This window comes from Tenrec ecaudatus, chromosome 10 (assembly GCF_050624435.1).
Source record: "Tenrec ecaudatus isolate mTenEca1 chromosome 10, mTenEca1.hap1, whole genome shotgun sequence".
Taxonomy (NCBI): domain Eukaryota; kingdom Metazoa; phylum Chordata; class Mammalia; order Afrosoricida; family Tenrecidae; genus Tenrec; species Tenrec ecaudatus.
Window position 1 is genome coordinate 95,290,185 of NC_134539.1, and position 5,626 is coordinate 95,295,810.

Below are 5,626 nucleotides of genomic sequence, written 5' to 3' on the forward strand. Positions count from 1 at the left end.
GCTTCTGATTCATGGTGATTGCCTATAAAATTGAATCAGTCTATTGTGATCCATAAGATGACTTTTAGAAATAGATAAGTCTTTCTAGTCTGTCTGAATTTAGAAGCTGTGTTGAGACCTGTTCAACTTCATAAAAACATGTAAGCCTTCACTCATAGGCAAATGGTGGCAACACATTAGGGCAGGTATCAAACCTGGGTCCTTACAAGGCGGGTAAGAATTCTACCAGTGAATCATCATTTCCTCCAGGGTGTGTGTGTGTGTGTGTGTGTGTGTGTGTGTTCATATCTTTCTCTGTGTTAATTCGATGGCACTACTTTCTTCATTTGAATTATTTAAAGGCAGAACGTGAAAAAAGGATTCTTGTGGAAGAAGCAAGGCAGAGGAAAAGAGAGCTGCTCCATTCAGTCAAAGAGAGTTTTTCTGGAAAGTGAACAAACAGGGTCTTTGCAGTTGGCATGTGGAGGGATGGGACACCAGTAAGTAAAAGAGAGAGGACGGAATCAGAATTATTTACTACTGAGATAGTTAGAGTTTATTGTGCCAACCTGGCCCATAAACACATGTGGGGTTAATAGAGGGCAGAGAAATAAATGGCTCGGTGAACCTGACCTTTCTATTTCTCAGGTCTCTTGCTTTGTGATGGTCAGACCAGGGTGCAGCTGCCTTAGCCAGTTACCTGCTTTAGCTTGCAAGGCTCACTTCCTGCAAGACATCACCAAAGAGAAGCCACATGGACCTACCCCGATGCAGCCCTGGGTGCTGGAACAGCCGTGTGGAGACCCCTGCCAGCGCTGAGATGCTTACACGTTCACTGATTCAGCTTTCCTCCTGCAGTTGGCATCATTGTGTGTGTTTTGTGAGATGGAGGAGGACTTTGTGGATTGGTGTTGGACATATGGGTTAATGTTGAACTTGTGGGCTTGGGCAGCACTGGGTTGGGATGTTTTCTTGATGTGCACTTAACCTTTATATAAAACTCTCTCTTCTACATGAGTTTTTGTGGATTTGTTTCTCTAAAGTACCCAGACCAACACACAAGCCATAGTATTTTCAATCTTATATGTAGGGGAAAGTTGAACATTGAATACGGCAGACCAATGAAAAATTGATGCATTTGAATGGTGTTTCCAAAGAGTGTGGAAGGTATCGTGGACTGCCAGGACAGCAAGCAAATCTGCCCTGGAATACATATAGGCAGAAGACACGTTCAAAGCAAGGATTGCAGAATTTCATCTCACAGTTTGAATATATTATCAGGAGGGACAAATTTCTTGAAAAGACATCATCCTTATCAAAGTAGGAGGGCGTCAAAAAAGAGGAAACCCTGTGCAAGATGGATTGGCACCATGGCTGAAATAGTGGGTTCAGATATAATAACAAATTGGGGGACACTGCAGGAATGGACAGGGTTTCATTCTGCTGTGCATATGTTTGCTATGAGTTGGAACTAACTCAACAAGACGTAACCACAACAATAGGAGCTGTGGTGGGAGCCGTAAATAAGAAACGCAAAGCTTATGCTACTTGGTTTCTATTAATTCATACCTCTGAATGTGAACAATGATAAAATATTGAGAAATAAATCTACAGTAACTAGGAAATAGGCAATCACTTGCCCGACACTCCATTCCTATTTAAAACATTGGTCTGGCACAAGTGGGGAAGCGTTGTGAACAGCCAGCCAAGGTCTATAATTAGATGGCTTTTGTTGAGTCTTTGTAATTCTCTACTAATGAGTCTGTGTTCAGCCACTGTTCAGTTGTAGCTTTTAATTCCAGACCTTGGGACAAACTAAGTAGGGGTGAGGAGAGCCAATTCAGTAAAAGACAAAACATGCTGATGGGCTGAATTTTTTTTTCTACTGTGGACTTAATTTCATTATCAACTTTCCTGTATATTTGCATTATGGAGAAAATGATTCTTGTATTCTGGTTTATTAATAATTAACAGACATCTGCTTTGCTAAGACTTGTTTAGTATCATATATATCATTTATATATATGATAGATATCATTTACATATATGATATATATCATTTATATATATGATATATATATCATTTATATAATTTTTACTGGTTAACTTGTAAAGAAAATACGTTCATAGTCCATTCATTTCCGCCCCATGTTTTAGGATCATCTAAATGCATTCCTACATTTTCATAATATTTCACATTGATATTTTCCATCCACACTACCTCATTCAAAGAACAAATAACAGATGCTCCAGTCTCACTTGTATAAAGCTGTACCAGAATCGAGACACCACTGGAATACTAATTTGCTGTACTGTGATGGCTTGTGTGTTGCTGTGATGCGGATGGCTACAGCAATGGTGTTTCAAATACCAGCAGGGTCACCCAAAGTGACCAGGCTTCGGCAAAGCTTCTGGCCTGAGAGCAGATGAAGAAGGAATAGGCTGTGCCCTTCAGAATTAGCTACTGAAAACCCTAGCAACACTACTGGAACGTTGTTGCTTACTGAAAACCTAATGAAGAGAAGCCTAATGAATCATTGTCAGAGATCGTGCTAGACGAAAGATAGAGTGGATTGAATATAGATTATGTGGAAGAAATGGGGAAGTGAGGACACAGACAAAATAGGAAAAAATTGTTTGCTGATGTGATACGTTCTTGTTGTTGTGAGGTGCCCTCTATTGAGTTCCAATTGTGACCCTATGAAACACACAATGAAACACATGTGGTCTCGGGCCATCTGTACACTTGTTCCTATGCTGGAGCTCATTGTTACAGCCACTGTGTCAACCAATCTTCTGGAGGGTCTTCCTTTCATCCCTACACCCCCCTCCCCCAAATGTACCAAGGATGATGTCCTTCTCCAGGGACTAGTCTCTCCTGACAACGTATCCAAAGTGCTTGAGACCCAGTCTAGCCATCTTTGACTCTGAGGTGCTCTCTCGCCTTCCTATTTCCAAGATGGGTTTGTCTGTCCTCTTAGCAGCCATGGCATCTTTGATATTCTTCTCCATCACCACAATTCAACTGCATCCATTCGCCTTCATGTTTCTTACTCAGTGTCCAACTTTCACATGCATAGTGGGCAACTGAAACCAACCTGGCTTGTTGGGTCAGGAGGACTTTATTCCTCAAAGTAACATACTCTAAAAACTCTAACGAGGTCTGGTGTAGAATTTATCCAACGCGAAATGTCTCTTGATTTCTTGGCTGCTGCTTCCATGAGCATTTATTGTGGGTCCAAACAAGATAAAATCCTTGACAACTTTGATTGATCCTTCCTCCTTTTATCGTGATCTCTATTGGTCCAGTTGTGAGGATTTGGGTCTTTTTTACATTGAGTTGTAATCCACACTGAAGGCTGCAATCCTTGATCTCCATCAGTAAGTGCTTCTCCAAGTCTTCCTCATTTTCAGCACGCAAAGTTGTGCCATCTGCTTATCTCAGGTTGTTGATAAGCCTTCCTCTAATCCCAATGCCTACTTTTTCCTCATATCCAACTTCTAGGATTATTTGTATGCTCAGCATATAAATTGAGTAAGTATGGCGAGAGACTACAACCCTGTCACATACTTTTCTAATTATAAACCATGCAGTAGTCCCCAGTTCAGTACTACAACTGACTCTTTAGTAATGTACAGGTTCTACACGAGTTCAGTGACATGTTCTATAATTCTCATTCTTCTCAATGCTACCCATAGTTTGTTATGATTCAGGCAGTCTGAAAATTTTGCATGGTCAATGAAACACAAACAAGCATCTGTCTGGTATTCTCTGATTCCATCCACGATCCACCTGACACCAGCAATAATATCCCTTGTTTCCCAGCCTCTTCAGAATCCAGCCCAAACCTCTGGCAGCTCTCCGTCAATGTACAGCTGCAACTGCTGTGGGACGATCTTTAGCAAAATTGTACTTGCTGTGATATTAATGTCATTGTTCTATCATTCGTGTATTCTGTTAGATCACCTTCCTTTGGAATGGGATCTCTTCCTGCCAATTGGCCAAGTAACTGTCTTCCAAATTTCCTTGCTTCCAGTAAGTGCTTCCAGGGCTTCATACACTTGTTGAAACCTTTCAACTCATATTTCATCAATTCTGGGAGCCTTAATTTCTCCTCACACAGTTGGTATTGTGTGAACTTCTTGCTTTAGCACCAGAGGCTTTTTTTCAGGGGTTTTGCTGCAGTCACTGTGTCAATCTATCTTCTTGTAGGTCTTGCTGTCTGACTTAGTTTATGTGGGGTTAATTGAAAGGCGGAGAGATACATGGCTTGGTGAGCCTCGCCTTTCGAGTTCTCAAGTCTCTTGCTTTGTGATGGTCGGACCAGGGTGCAGCTGTCTTAGCCAGTTCCCTGTTTCAGCTGGCAAGGCTCACTTTCTGCAAGACATCCCTGAGGAGAAGCCACATGGACCTACCCCGATGCAGCCCTGGGTGCTGGAGCAGCCGTGTGGACTCTCCTGCCAGTGCTGAGATGCTTACACGCTCACTGATTTGGCTTTTCTCTTGCATTTGGCATCATAGCGTGTCTTTTGTGAGGTGGAGGAGGACTTTGTGGATTGGTGTTGGACATATGAGTTAATGGGTTACTGTTGGACTTGTGGGCTTGGCCAGCACTGGGTTGGGACGTTTTGTTGATGCACACTTAACCTTTATATAAAACTCTCTCTTCTACATGAGTTTCTGTGGATTTGTTTCTCTAACGTACTCAGACTAATATACTCTCTTAACCCACAACTTTACAAAGGTGATGTCCTTCTCCAGGGACTAGTCTCTCCTGGTGTCACTTTTAGGTACAGTGATTCTATGTGTTCTTTCATTCCTCCTTTAAAATTGTTTATTATTTTTCTCTGTCTTCTTGTGATGCTTCCTACAGCATTCAATAGTTTCCCATATAATCTTTCAGTATGTAACTCAAGCCTGCAATGATTTTGTGAATTCTTTCAGTTTAGGACATGCTGGGTGTGGTCTTCCCTTTGGGGTTCTAATGCGAGGTCTTTGTACATTCTTGAGGTACCCTTTGAAGGTTCCTGTTCAACTCTTTGGCTTCAGCCTCTCTTTCATTTTCAACAGCTATTCTATGATTAGGAGGAAGTGTCAGAATCTCTTCTGGAATCCACTTTGATCCTCTATTCATGCTTCTCTTTTTAATGACTTTTTGATGTCAACCCACAGATCATCATGTCTTCTGTCATTAGTGCTCAGTGCATCAAATATGTTCTTGAAATGCTTTTGAAGTTCAGGTGAGATCTACTCAAGACCATATTTTGGTTTTTGTGGACTTGTTGAATTTTCTTCACCTCTAAAGTGCACTTACGTATGATAGCCCAATGGTCTAGTCCACTGTCAGTCCCTGGGTTGATTTTAGCTGCTAATATTGAGCTTCTTCATTATCTCTTTCCACAAAAGCACTCAATTTGTTTATTTTTGAGAAAATGTATTTGCGGTAAAGAATTCTTTGGTTTCGTAATTCTGTCATGATATCTCCAGCTTCATTTCTATCACTAAGATCAAATCTTAAAACAACTGTCCCTTCTTCTGCTTTCAACTTTTGCATTCCAATTACCATTAGTTATCAATACATGCTAACTGCATGTATGATCAATGTTAGATGGGTGATGTTGGTAGAATTCTTCAATTTCTTCATCA